General features: G+C 36.9%; 1 long non-coding RNA gene across 1 annotated transcript in view; it reads right to left on the minus strand.

Moving 5' to 3' along the window:
• Positions 1-14068, minus strand: part of LOC143694495 (uncharacterized) — a 157529-nt gene extending 143461 nt beyond the window's left edge. Inside the window, exons 1-2 of the long non-coding RNA XR_013182997.1 lie at positions 13907-14068; positions 9024-9122 (exon numbers count right to left, since the gene is read on the minus strand). This is a non-coding gene — a long non-coding RNA (uncharacterized LOC143694495). The remainder of the gene's footprint in view (positions 1-9023; positions 9123-13906) is intronic.
• Positions 14069-15803: the final 1735 nt, after the last annotated feature.

The raw sequence follows: 15803 nt of genomic DNA on the forward strand, positions 1-15803 counted from the left end.
TCTGTTGAGCATTTGTTTTAGCTGGAGATGGTGAAAGTCACTACAGCAGTTAATTGTTAAACAGAGATAGGCACAGGCCCTGCACTGAGCTGAGCAGCACACAATATTCAGCACTCCCTACACTGCATCCGGCGCACAGTAGAAAGAAACTGGGAAAAAATTCAATCAGTATTGAAAAAAAGAAATTTCAAAGTTGGTGAAACCAGAAAATGTGGGGTTTAAAAGAAAAGGCATAAGACAATATGAAGGCATCATTGTATCCAATGGCCTATCTCATAGCCAAGCTCAAAATTGCATGAGGAAAGAAAGGCAGTGATCTTGAAGGCTATTATTTTCAACACAATACAAAAGAAAGCCACAAATAATACTTAGAGCACTTAGAATTATTTTCACTTTGGAAACCAGAGCCTAAATCCATAGGATGGACTGTCTGAACTTTAAAAAATCAAACATATTAGACAGACACAATTTCTTCTCTTTTAAGTGGAAAAAAAAAGGCATTGTAAACGTACTCATTGTGCTCAAAGAAAACTTTCCCCAAAATCTCTTATCCTAAATAAACTGAGTGTTATTACCATTATTATTGAGGAATTACTAAAAACAGAAATAAAATCAAATCATATGCTTAAATCTGTAAGACGTGTATATTGCACATTCCTGGTATCTTTATTTTTCATGAACATTATATATGCTGTTTGTTATTTCATTTCTTCAAGTTAATTAACTGACTAAATCTCCCCGTGCTTTGGTCAGGCTACATAAAATTCTAAAGAACTGAAGCTTCACAAAGGGAACTGGATGAATCACCAATTCAGCCTTGTTTACTGCAATACAGATGAATTTTGGCCATACACATAAATAAGTGGCTATTTCAGAGAGACAGAAAAACTTCAGTGATAGAACCCTGCTATGAATATATATATTTTTTATTTCAACTGTTTCCTGAGTATTCTGTATGAATGTGGTATTGATTTTATTAATGTATATGGAAAAAAAACAGTGACCATTTATCATTTAGTTTCTCAATTACTGTAACACAAAGGAAGAAAATGCTGTAAACACATTGCACTTAAAATTTCTGTGCTGTTTGAGGGTGCAGTATAGCAGGGAAGCCTGGATCGTAAGGAAGGACTGAAAACACAACACCTATTAGACAATTTGCAGTCATTCAGTGAAGAGAGTGAATTTCCCAAAATTTCAGAAGAGCATGTCACAAGCAAGAACTGTTCATAAAGAAGCACACAACCTTTTACACTCGTTCATTGTCCCACCTCCCTCATCTGAATAATGTCAGAGATTTCAAACCCTGTTGTTGCGGGTTGTTTGAATTGTTTCCTTGTTCCAGTGTAGACATCAAGAAGAGAAAATCACAATATACCATTCCAGCTAATACCTCAATTTGGGTCACAGTCAGAAACTTCAAAAAGCGTTTGTGTGTCTTTGCACCATAAAACCCCATTATAAGGGCTCCCAGGTCATCCACATGCTTTTACAAACCCCTCGGGTGAAATCTTAGTAACTCTATTATTGACTGCAACGTGAACAGGATTCTACTCCTTGTTTTACGGTGTCAGTTTTATCTTTTCTGTTTTCATCCATAGCTTGACCGAAAAATGTCAATATCCACCAAATTCTGACAGCTTCTTACTGACACTTCTATTGAACCTAAAGCTTTTTGAGTCTGAGCACCTAAACTGCCAAGTGAAGGGAAAAAAATCCCCCCCAAAAAAACTGAAAAAAAAGGGCTTTTATTCAATTGGAGAAAATAGTTGGCTTTGTTCAATATCTGAAGACCACCACAGATCAGAGGATTCTTCTTTCTTCTGCTTTATCTCATTTTACAACAATATGGTTTCAGATAAAAGATATAGATTGTTTTGCCACATGTGAAGAGGAAGAAAAGATATCTTTGGAAACAATAAGCTCATCGCACTATTTTGATAGGAGTAAGAAAAGCATATTTTACCTACAACGAAGAGCTGGAACCAATACATTCCAATATATGAAAGATTTCAGGGCACATTAAGTTCTCAGACTTAAAAGACTGATGATATAGTATTGGAGATAAAACTGAATCAGGACAAACCCAGCATTTCATCTAAGTTCACTCACACCTGTTTGTACTTGTGGGCCTCTTTTGGTCTCTCATAAATCTCTCAGAGACAGGCATTCAATGTGATGCTTTTAGAACACGTCCATCTGGAACATTAAGCTGACATAGCATGGTTATGAGCAGAAAAAACCAAAGAAATGACTGGCCAAAAGGAATTATTTAACTTCAACCACAAACAACCTCCCTTCGTAGGCAAGCTCTTGGAGTTCCAGGTTAGAGTCTCAGGGAAAGACCTCTATTTCTCTTCAGTGTCAGGAGAAGAGTGGCTTTCCTTTGTTAAAATATTTCTTCTCATTACATTTAAGAAAAGAGGAGAACAAGAAAAAAAAGGAAATAAGGTTGTTGACCTTGGACTTTCCAATTATTTTTTAAGAACTCAAGAAATATCAGAGACTTGAGGGCAACACCTTCTTTTAGTCTTTCTTCAGCAGAGACAGATAAAAGCATGCACGCATCTATGAATATTTGGAGAAGAGAATTTGATTTATAACTTGGTTGCAGTTCTGTAGGAAGGCAAATCTGTTGAATCCCTGCCTGTTCAAAACAGCTCAGAAGGGCTGTTATAATTTTCAACAGTGTAATTGCTTAGATAAAGTGGTCTTCCTGTGAAATAAATCAGGGGGAGACAGTTTGGTCCATAAACAATTCGGCAATGAGAGCCGCTCTTGCAGAGGATGCGGCATGGAAGAATCCTTTCCTGGAAGGAGCGGGGTTTATCAGCATTAGCAAAGGAGTTTACAAGCTTCCATACCTCAGAGTGAGATGAAATTAACAGTTCCACTCATGATTAGGACAGTCTGTTTTACAAGACTAGTAAAATGTGGTCGTGTACTCCAACAGATCAAATGTCAGCCATTTGTTTTCTTTTCCAACAGCCAAGAAAGGAAATTCATCTCTTTCAAAGGGGAGTTATAAAATACAGGAGACATAAAACTGATTCAGAACCATTGTTTCAGAACCTGGATCAGCTTATTGCCACTGTACTTGTATTTTTAGCCAGGCAAATCAGATTTCTTTTTTTAATCCTTCCTAGAAATTTGTGAGCTAAAATTAGGCCTCCTCTCACTTTTATACCAACAATTTACAGAGAGACAAAAATTAAACAATGTTTCTTCCAGGGACTGTAATAAAAGATGAAATATTTCATTGCCATGTTTTCTCATGCACAGTATCCTCCATCTCTGATATCCTCAAGTTTCTTTAAAACCCTGCTTCATGAAATAGCTCTGAGAGAACACCCACCCTTACACAGCTCACATGCTCAGACAACCTTCCCAGAATCAGCAGCAGAGCATGTGTGAGGCACAGCTGGTTTTGGAAGAGAGGAGACATTCAGTGTTGGAATGGGAGAAAAAGTATTGAGAGAATGAAGTATTAGGAAAAGAATTACCGAGGGAACTCCTGATGTGGAGGCTCTTTTTTGAAAGTCTCTCTTTTTCTTACTTGCACATGTGAATAACCCACATGGCTGTTATCTCTGAACATCTCTTTCAAATCGATGAAAACTCAAAAAATCCCCTTGCTTTTGTTATGTTCACATTCCTGTTTATAGAAGAAGGTAAGTATTCAGCTGGTTCGCACATTTAGAGTCCCCAAAACAGAAATACTTTAAATTTTGTTGCTCTCTAGCACAGAGGCTCTTCATTAAATGTGTGGATTTTTTGTTTGGTTGTTTTTTTTCTTTTAATTTGAGGAAATATATAACAGAGACTGCTGGCCTGACACCTGTTCTATGATTTGTTGTGTTTCTGGTGGCCACAAGCATGTTCGAGCTCATAAAAGTCCTCTGTCACTACAACCCCTGATTCTTGCTGAGGATCTGAAAAGATGGTACAAGGTTGCAACATGTAAGAGTAATTTCAAACCCTGACTGTAAAGGCAAATGCTATTTCCAGGAGCAGTTTGAACTGAAATCCCAATAAGCAGCGACAGATACAGGTGCTGACAATAACCATAGCTGCAGCAAGCTGCTCATTAAAGATCCTGACTCAAATAAACAGACCCCACTGGGCCTCGTGGAAATCACTGAATTCTGCCTCCATTTGCTCATTAGGCTCATCCTCAGCCTGCTCAGGCTTGCTGTCACTTTGCAGAACAGCTCCTCTCTCCTTGACACTGCAAAGGCTGTCAATCCCCCTTCCAATCCCCCTTCCAAGCTCCAAGCACTGCTGCCTATCTTGAAAGCAGATTTGGGGTCTTGGAAGCTCACACTAAGAAGGGTGTGTCTGTGTAAATTTTTCATATTCCCCCAGCTGGCCCCAATGCTATTGCAGAACAGGCACTTTGGAGTGCAAGGACAGGGATTTCCATTTACCTCTCCTCTGCTGATTCTTTTGGCAAGGATCAGTGCAGCAGCAAAATGATAAAAATTCTGCGTCAAAGATAACGAACCAGTACATGAAGCAAAATGTGAAGTGAGGCAGTTTCCCTGTTTATTACTCAGGATATGAAATAACCAAGAGGAATAACAAGTTCCCTTGATTTGTATGGCAGGAATGCTGCAAAATTTGGACCAAAATTTCCTGTCTGTGTGAGGAAATGCATTTGTGAGTATGTTTCATCTGAGACCAATGCACTGAGCTTGATCCAGAGCACTCTGAAATCAGCGGAAATGGAAACAATCCTGTGGCGCTCACTGAACTTTGGACCAAGTTTTTATGTTCCACATTTTCTCTCCTCTGCTATTCCTCCCTCTGCAAAGTCAAAGTGACCCCTGTTCCAGGACATGCTTCAAAGCCCATTAAAACTGCAGATTTAATTTGACTGAACAATTCTGAGAGCATAAAAGCATCCACCTTTGCCTGAGCCACCCTTCTAATGTAGGTACCACACTTAGTACCTTGCAAAGCACTTCATGGAGCCACAATAGCAGATGATAATCCTGGGGCCCTGCACATCATCCAGATAAAACTCGTGAATAATGCATGAATATTTTGGGTATTCATTTGTATGCTTGATGGATATCTCAATTTAGCTGTCAGATATGATAATTTAAGCTACAATTCTAGCCAAAAGACTATGTCTATTCTTTTTTTCATTATCAAATCAGAAATATAAACACATATAGGAGTTGATATTGTAGTAGAGAAAACCTACAGACACAGAGAAGTAACACTCTAGAAAATAAACTTTCCATATAGCTTGTATGACAAGTATTTGCAAACAATACTCAATCTGAAGCTCCAAATAAGTAATCTGAAGTGACTTCATACACTCTGTATTTATTGTACTTTAAAAGTACAATTCATATTGTAATAATGTGTTGAATTTGATAGCCATGTTTATGGATCTGTTACTGAATAGAAAGTAAATAAAATACAAAATCAAAAAGTAAAAATAAAAAATAAAAAACAAAATGGCTTTTTTTTCTGTCAGTTTTCTCAGATACATTTCGACATGGGTTTTTTTGGCCTTTGTATGCTTAATTGGCTCCATTTATGCAATTTACAACTTTAAAATGAAGTTTACCTTACATATTCACATGTCTAAAAAAATTTAATGAAATAAAATGAGAATCACAGGGAACTTGTTCTGTTTTAATCTTTTTACTCCTGCACTGTCGCATATCCTTACCTTACTGAGGGTTTTCACTGTTGCATTTCTGCCTACACCCTTGCAATCACACTCACAGAGATTTGTAGGCAAGCAGACACAAGAATTCTGATCTCCTAGATTAGAAATGCAGTTTTAAAATTAAGCCCTAAACCTACCACCATGCAGATTTCTCTGCAGTCTTTAGGTACAGCTACAGCAATCCAAAGCTCCTGTTCTTCCTAATTCATGGTGACACCATTTTTATCTTTGATCTTAGTATAGATTAATTCGAGGTTGGTCTAATCAGAATTATTATTTTTTAAATATATATTATTTTCTCACTATATTTTATATATATTTTATATTTACTTCCCCACATGCATATTTTGCCCATTGAGTTTTTGTTGTTTTTTTTTTTTTTACTTGAGCTTTTTGCAGTTAAATGTTACAAATGCACAGAATACTTTGCATTTCAGGAAAGGGAGAGAAAATAAACACCTCCCTGTTTTGTTCTTGCAAGCCACCTTAATAGATTTACTGAGAAGGACAAGGCAGTCCATCTTGAAGGCTATAATGCTATTTCACTTTGACATCTGTTCTAAGGTAATGGTATCTATCATTAACAATGTCATTAGTGACCACTCTCAGTCCATTGTTCTCAGTGTCTCAGCTGGCTATAAAGATCTCATTTTAGACACTTAGCTCTGTGCATATGCCCTTTCATGACATGGTTCTCTGGGAAAAATTGCTTTATGACTAGTCATACTATAATAATTCATTTCCATTTAAAAATACACCATGTGGGATTTCAAATGAGGGAGAAGGATAAAAAATTACAAGTTTTCTGACCATTCATCGATATAATACTCAGCATTTTCTAATTAAGCTGTAGTGGCCAAGCATTAGATGGACAAAACAGGAAATCAAAGGGAATAGCTGGAAAAGTGTAAGCTGTTTAAAGTGAAGCTCTGTGTTTATCCTTCTGTGTTAACTGTTTATAAACATGCCTAAGGTGTATTCACTAAAAATTAAAATCTTGGGTTATGTACACCACAACCTCCAAATATGCATAATCAGATCTATATCATCACCCAGGTTTTGCAGATGTTACCCTTTTATGAGTCTTACATTACTTCATAACCAACTTCTGCTGCATTACCTGTGTGAGTATATCCAAATAAGCCTTTATAATCATTAGCAAAGCTTCCTGTCCTCATAGAGATTTGAAGTAGAATCATCAAAGACAATGCTTCTCAGTATTTCACCTCCACCTGGAATTCTGAGACTAACCTAACTGAATATTCTGGGATGAAACCTATGTACCTTGATTCCTAGTGCTGGGGTTTTGATCTGGTCCCATCCTTTCTCTCCCTGACACTGCAGAGGCAAACCCTGCCCTTCTCTGCAGCCTCTGAAGGCAAAAGTATCTTGCCTTACAGGATATCTCAAATTATTCTATCAGCAGCTCAAAGTCCAGATGCCAGAGAAATTTCCACCTGTCTCCTGGATGCTGCTACTTTTGTGAGCATAGCACCTCCCCTTCCGATTCATTTCATTACAGTAATGTTAGGAAATGCTTTCAAAACAGTTTGCAAGAAGTTCTTTTTTTGTTATTCCTCCCTCCTGATGAAAGGTGGAGAGCCAAAGGTGGTCAGCCAAATTTGAAAGAGAAGATGAATGACACAGATGATGTGAGATCACCACAAACAAATGAGGCATCAGCTGGAATACCTTACACTAAGAGCTACTGATGACATTGAGCCAAAATGAACATTTTGTATATTTATATTTTGACAGAGAAAATTTAGAAGGGGAGCAAAGGCTAATGAAAAAAATAAGCTGACTTGGCATGCAAGTCAGCTTCTTTTCCACAGATTACTGGAAATTTTAGAGCATACTTAGTCAAAACAGGAATAGGACCATATATCTTAAAACTAATAAAAAATGACAGCAAGTGTGATCATATTTGTATGCCAACATAGAATAATGTCCTTGATATTCTGAGCTCAAGGGATTTCCATAAAACATAAAAGCCATGAGGATGAACTCCAGGCTGCATCAGTATGGGTTTTGCTTTAGGTTCAATGGGAGTTGATTTTAGCCTGACAACATGAATTTAAATTGATGGAACCAGAAAATTACTGACACAAACCCATACACTTATCCTGGCAGTTACTTGGCCTGTTAGACACTGGTAGCCCAGTGAAGCTCTAATTTTGCTACGCCTTTATGCCTTTAACTATGTCCATTCTGCTACAGGCCTAAACTGGGGCTTATTAAAGCTTAATGGGACCTCTGCACTGGCTTCATTGCACTTTGGACAAGGCACATTAAATAGGAAATCTGAGTCAGCAACAGGATTTGAACAAAGACCAAAAAACTGGTTGCTGTTAAGAGATAAAAAATTCTGCTGTATACTGCCTGTGTGCAGTCAAAACAGTTGAGTTGATCTCTACAGCTCCAATCTTCAATTTCTGATACTTGATTGTTGAAACCAGCTTGTGTGTGTAGACAAAGAAGCATTTTTTGTTTTCTTGCATTAATGTTGCTGCCAATATTTTAAACAAATAATTGTTGTAAAAATGTACATTTCAGAAATTATTCATGAAAAATAATATCAATCATCCAGTATTTTTTTGCTAATTTTGTTACTCTTCCTTCCAAAATCTACTTCATTCTGAACCATCAGTTTGTTAATATCAGTTGTTCCTACAGCAGAAGAGCACAATCCTGCAGATGGGATGTAAAGTAAGCAAAGAGAGGAAATTCATTATCTGCTGTGGTTTGCAGGTGTTCAGCTTTGAACCAGCACTGAGTAAATTTTGATGGATAAATAGGCCAGACAGCACTGACCAGATGGCTATTCAGAGATTTTGAGTGCATCTTGCTGTATCTTTTCTTTACAGTAAGCACAGCAAGAACCCAACGGGGCTTTAAATTCTACATCAGTGTTTTATCAGAGCACAAATTATAACACAGAAACAGAAAAAAATGGGGTGAGGTAAATGAAGATAAAAGCCCGTGTTGAAAAAAATTCTTTGCCCTGATGTGGTTTGCAAGGCCCATCCTTGATACTCTGTTTTTCACTCAGCATCTTAGATTGACCTTCTGGATTGCAACAAATTCAGTCTTTAAGAGGGATTTTATTTTTTCTGTCACCTCTGAGGCCAGCTAAATGCCTGTGCCTTATTTTTCTCACTGGTCTCCTTGCCACTTTCACTTTAGCTTATTCCTGTAAGATTTCCAGGCACACAAAGTTGCATTTGGCAAACAAGAATGTACCCAACATCAGACAGCTCCAGGTGTTAACATGACTCCTGCAACATGAAACTATCTGCAAAGGCTCAACTTTTAGGATTTTGAAAATGGAACTTACCACATGCTTCATTCAGCAGCAATGGGTTTGGAGAGGGAAAGTTGAAAAATTCCACTGAATTGGGCTGGAGCAGTTGTTTTTTGTCAGCTTGAACTGGCACTAAAATGAAAAGAATAGCAAATTTGGAAAGACAGAAAGTATAGCTCGTGTTTCCAGATTGTCCTTGCAATCTCACTGCTGGGGACAGACAGGCACAGGAGAAGAATCTGCTCTGGGGTTTCAAGATGAGCACAATCCCAGCAGCACCTGTGGGCACACACAACTGGTCCTGGCCTCATCCAGGCACAAAAATGTGCTCCTGGAGCAGCCACAAGAGCAGCCTCTATGGCCAGCCTTCATCAGGGCCATTAATAGAGCAAATTTCATTCCTTTCCACTCACCAATCTGTAAACTCCTTATTTTTAAGAATTTCAGAGGAGTAGGTGGAATACCCTGACCTTTTGCCCACCAGTTATGCCCGATTTCTGACAGCTGATAGTTCATTAATTAGAGGTTTAGGACCTGCTCACCTAAAGCATCACAAAGTAAGGCAGTCATGCTAATAAGTGCATGTGGCTGAGGAGCCCTGCACCCTTACACAGACACATCAACACAAACATGGTAGCATTTTTCTTGCTCTAGTTTTGATCCATATGGGAGCAGAAATTATCATAAAAGTACAGGAAAGTTGTGTTTCAGCTGAATAGTTTCAAAGTTTGGATAGACTACAGCTGAATAGTCTCAAAGTTTGGATAGAACAGATAATACTGTTGACATGTTCAGTTGCTTATTCAAACTTTTTGTTGGTTATCCAAGTTTTCCCTCTGAACCAGTACTGATTGCATACTTCAAAATGATGTTTGCAAACATTCTTCAGCATTCTGAGCAGCTGCTCCATTCATTCATGTTTTTGCTGCTTTTTATTTACTATTCATGAACATCTGGACTATTGAGATTCTGTTTGCAAAAATGGATGAAGAATTGCTGCTCCCTATATTAATACCTGTATAGCTCTCACGAAGAGTTAAGCTTTCACAGAAAAACTAAGTTTATAAGCATTTGGTGTAGTGATAGGATTTTTTTTTTTTTGAATATTTTATTTGTCCAACTGGGAAGCAAGCACAAAAGTACATGGTATGAGTGGCAAATAGGAAATAATGAATGTTTCATGGATATCACATAGGTTAAAGCTTATTAGCACAAGGTTTTCATCAAATACTAAGAAAAAAATAACCACTCTAAGAAAGAGCAGAAAAAGAGTTAAATCTTGGGACTGTTCATTCATGGGAAGTATATTTCATATTTCTGTAATAAACTTTTGAGGTCTGCCTACTGCTAGCTAGCTGTGAACTTGGTGTCTTTGAAGTATTGATAACTTCCCTCTGGGATTTATTTGTGTCTGTTCTAGGGTTTACATCCTGATGGGTGCCAGATGACAGACTCCTCCGCATTTCAGTAGGTACTTTGAGAATAAGATGTCTTTTACTACTTCTTTTTCTTTTCTCCCCGACTCATCATTTTCCACCCTGCCTCTAAGCAGCTGTCATATGTTCCTCCCAGCTTTGTAAGCAATAAGGAGGAACGTGGGCGAGTTTACAAGATTTGCACACTCATAACTTTCAGGTTCTTCTACCTAATGTCTTCTGTTTTCCTGGGGTTTTAAAATTATTTTTCTGCACTTTTTCTTCAACTTTCCCCTCCTGTACCATGAAAATACACAAAACCTGGAGCTTCTATATTGCTTTTCAAATTTAAACTGTTCTTAACATATGGTGGACACTCCTGGTATAATTAGCTATGTCTTACATATGGTTCATGAAAAAAGGTGAATAATAAAACTGCTTAACAGGAACATGGCCATAAATCTAAGGATTTAACCTCAACTTTCACCAGCTGAAGCAAATATCTGTATCACTGACCTATAGTCAATGTCCTTTTTCTGATAATATTAACATTTTTAATATTATTTTTAAAAAACCTCCAAAAGTCTTATCCAGAATATACAACTGAGTGAGAAAGAGACAGAGAAAGGAGTATGAGCCATCTTCCTTGCATCCAAACAATTTAATGCTGAGAATTGCAATTAAACCCCTCCCAAGAAAGGGGATGGCCAGACTGAGCTTGGAGTTGAATTTGTCAGACTCAGCACACTCATCCTGACAGAAATGCCCCAGCAGAGCACGATTCACTGGAGAGACCAGGAGATTTATCTCTTGGGTCATACCTGGTCACACACAAGCCACCAGTGCTTACACACAGCACATGGAAATCCCTGGAAAATGAGGGTTGTGGGGCCTCTGTTAAGTTTTTCTGTCTAAGTTATTCTGTCTAAATATTTAATAAAGTCACTGCAAGTCATTTCCAGCACAGTGCTGTGCTGAGAGGTTTGTTGTGCTGCCCAGAGCCATGGTAACCAGGTACTTTCATGTACAGCGAGAACTTGTTTATGAAATTAAACATTCAAGCTCTCCTTTGCATTACTGTGTGCAGGTTTTTTGGCATCAGACTCCCATTACTCTTGGGAGGATAATATTTTCAGAAGAGACCCTCAAGCATAGTTCTGATTGGGAACTGGAGTTAGAATAATATAAAATTTGGAATTACTAAATTTATACCTCTATCTAAATGTGCTGTTGATTCAACTCCTGTTCATTCAGCAATATGCAGCTTAATTTGAAATAATTATTTTCTAACACTATGAAAAACATAATTGAGAGAGAAGCAGGAAGCATCCAAGTCTTGCAGATAATAATAACAGTAATAACTAAAATACTAAAGAAATGCTTTGTATGTGAACATTTTTATATCTTAATCTCTGTTTCACAATCTGTAGGTTTTTGTATTTAGTAAACATTCAGATTCTTCATTCAGGATCTTAACATTAAGATCCTTTGAAACATTTCCTCTGATGGCAAATTTTAACACATTTTATGCTAGGTTATACTTATAGTATATCTGGTTATTGCATTTTAGAACCTATAGAGCCATAATGCATATAGTTACAGCCTCTGTAGACAAATTGTATTCAGAAATTCAGATAAGCTTAGGTTCAAATTGTCTATATTTATTACTTGGTTTTGGAGGAAAACATAACTTAAGATGAGTTGGTTTTTATAGCACAAGAGAAAAAAAAAAAGGGACTGGTGGTAGATAAAAGCTTCCAGTGGTGCTTCACCTTGACAATATTAATCAAAGACATCCTAATGTCATGGTAGCTCTGTATATCTCTCTCCATGATTTATCACATCACCTGCAATATTTGATGGATGCATTCCAATTAACGACCAGATGTGATGAAGACTAGAAAAAATATACATTTTTAAATGTAACTGTTAAAACATTTGAGATGACATGCTGCTATGGCTTTCTCATATTTTACTTGTATCTCCTTGAACTTAAATATAGCAATTTCAAAATCATACTGAATTTTCCAAATAGTTCCACAAATATATTTGTTCTTGTTATACAACTAATATTAATTTGTTACTGTGCAGTGTGAAATAGGTTAAAGAGATGGAAACAACCTGTACTTTTATTTTCTGTTAACAAGCATTAGTGTTTTTCCAATTAATTTTTTAATGTTATTTTTAACTATCATACTTTAGGAGACAAATGTTGACAGCTACTCTGCTGTCTACTAGGGAAAGCAAGGGAAATTGCTAATCAAACCTGCAGCTGAAACGTGCACCGTTAGTATTTGTGCTGATAAGTTTAGGAAGGAACTGCTTTTGGAGAAACCAGAATACCTCTGAAACACTAACACAGGCAAGATCAATAGACTTCATAGTTCAGCATAATATTTACTATATTATTGTTGTGTGCACTGAGCTTGCTTACTGTACCTCCAGTGCAAAGCAATGTGTTCAGCAGGGAAAATACAGGAATTTTGGAGCAGGAGGAGATGCTGGAGGAGCTCCTGAGGAGCAGGCTCTGGGGAGGGAGCACAGGGGGTGAGTGAAGAGGCTCTGAGCTGCCTGTGCAGAGTGAGTGCTCCCTCTCCCTTACAGCACAGCCCTGCTGTGCCTGAAGCCCTTGGCCAAACTCCTACTGCGCTCAGTAGGAGCAGAAAACTTCCCTCAATCTTTGTCCATCATGAGGACAGCCATCATTAAAGGGCTGCATTCCTGGCTCTGCTCTGATTTTATTCAGGCTGCACTCTAATAGGCAGTGCCTATTAGAGCCATTAAGGTCAGATCTCTGTAGGTACCCCCAGCTCCTATTTAGTTTAATTTCTGTAGCAGTGGTAAAAAGGTGCTGCAATTCTACCAAAGATTTGCTCACTTGCACCTTTGCCCCATTTGCAATAAGGTATTTTTTTTCTGAGAGAAATTCTCAGGGGTTTCTGTAAAAAAGTGTTTTTTCAGTCTCTAATTATTTTTGTTGTCTCATCTTACACAAAGAGCTAAGCACTGACAATAAAACAATAACCAGCTTTACTTTAAATCTGTTTTCAATATAACTGTAAATTTTTCTCTTAAGGCCACTTACTTTCTTGATAATTAATTTCTGACAATTCATTATTCTTTGCTTTCACACAAAGAAAGCACAAATATATAGATAGCAAAGATAGTAAGAAATGCTAAGTTTATCTAATCCATTTCTTGAATGTAATTTTCAAGATAATATATTTATTAGAAATATACAGATAAGAGATACAAATGCTCATTTTCCATTAAGGCTTTTGCAGTATTTTTCCATGAGCTAATCACTCACTACCAAAAACTATTTCCTGGTATAAATATAAATTATTTTCTTGATTTCATTCTATCATTCCCCACTTCTCAGATGCATATATCCCTATTTTTTTTTCTTTCTGATATTTAAATGTCACAGTTCAAATCTTACAAATAATTAGCTTCAGTGAAAATAAAGCATACAGAAAAACATACTAAATGTACACATACTTTTAAGAGAAAAACCGTCAGGATCTGCATCATTGTCTTTCCAGGTAATAGTGCCTTGCAAAATCAGAAGTGGTTTTGTTGCTTGCTGCTACCTCCAGGCTTATTAGAGCTGACAACCCACATATGGGTGACCTGGTGATTCACTTCACTTCTTCTATTAGGTGTGGAAAAGGCAAGGAAGCAGTGCTGAATAGAGAACATGTGAATAATGATGCTGGGAAAACGTGGTATTTTACTTGAATGTCAAGTGTTGTATTCTCAAGCATGTTCATATTTTTGAACGAATTAAGAGTGCATGCTTTAGAGGAATGATGAATGTACATTATAAACTGGACAAAGGAAGAAGGATGTAAAGTTTGCAATTAATTACTCAAATGTGAAATTAAAAAAATTATCTTTTCACTGGGACTTTGTTATATAAATTTCAGCATAAACACAGCATTCCTTTCTACCCTGCAACAAATGCTTTTCCTCAATAAAACTTGACTTTGGCAAGGATCAGTTGACTAATTTGTTCTCCAGCATTCCTGGCTTGAAATCAGAAGAAGACTAATGATGCAGTCAGTAGATACTTCTCAGTTTGTACAGGTTTACCCAAGGCATTGGACATCTGTTTATGAGAGATCACGCTGAGAAAATGCCTACATAGTGTCATCTTTCATCTTAACAAGTAGTAGAAATAACAATTAACATCCTTGATTTATGGATTTTTCTTTCTCAGATTTTTGTGTAGTCTGTCAGCTATTATTTTCTTTATTATCCAGAAAGGATACTGTTCACTGTTAATTATCTTTGCTCTTGTGCTTTGAATTTGTAGCTTATTCTGACTTGTATGACAGTGTTGTAGTACAGCTAACAAGAAGCACGGCTCAATGAAAAACTATAATGTTTTCATACACAGCTGCTAAAAAAAGGACTTGGACAAAAATCTGCAAAATTTTATGGTCTAAATTATTTTCTGAAATTGGCTTACAGCTTCCTTAGGTCAAAGATTTTGTGGCTTTTGGTTTGTATATTTGACATTTCTTTGATGAATGAAGTTGGCAGAGAACTGAGAAAACAAAATGCTGGAAAACCATATGGCTGTTGTGAACTTTATCTTTGTTGATGCAAAAGTAGTTCAATAGGAAATGAGAACTTGCATTTTGCTTTCCATTCAGTTCCTAAGAGTTTCTAAACCACTCATCGATTGTAAAATATAACAATGACAATGTCAGTATTCATCATTATTCTGCTAATAATGAAGAGTTTTTTTGTGTATTTATGAGGTATTTTGGGAAAGCACATGTGTTTCAGCCATCAATAGCTATTGTATGCTTTCTTCTTGCAAAAAAAGGTAAATGTTCCTACATGTAGTCTGAATGTCTAAATCTTTGCCTCCTGCTTTCATTAATACAGATATTTTATATTTCCCACAAGAAAGCACAATTTGGGCCCTTTTGGCATACTCTGGATGGGGTTCCACAGTTTCATTCTATTGAAATGCATGATTTCAAAATATTTAACTCACAGTCTATCTGAGCTTCTCCTTGGTTTTCAGTTGCCAGATATTAAAACAGATAATAATTGCAGTCTGATAGGGCAATAAATAATTAAATTTCATCACACAATAAGATTATTTCACTGAAAGTAATAGGATCTAACAGTATAGTTGAAAAAAATTTACTGACAATCACAAGGAGGAAGAAGAAAATGATGGACTTAATATTTGCATAGATAAATGTTCACTTATGGATGAAAAAAATATAGACTACCTGAGTACAGGAAATACAGACTAAGTGAAGGCCTTAATTCTGTGAGTGAACACGAGAACATAAAAACAGCCTGCTGCCTGTAACTGCTTTAGTCCCTACTCTTGTATCTTTACGTGAATATTTCAGCAACTATGTCAACATCT

Source organism: Agelaius phoeniceus, chromosome 7, assembly GCF_051311805.1.
Source record: "Agelaius phoeniceus isolate bAgePho1 chromosome 7, bAgePho1.hap1, whole genome shotgun sequence".
In the NCBI taxonomy this organism is placed as follows: Eukaryota; Metazoa; Chordata; class Aves; order Passeriformes; family Icteridae; genus Agelaius; species Agelaius phoeniceus.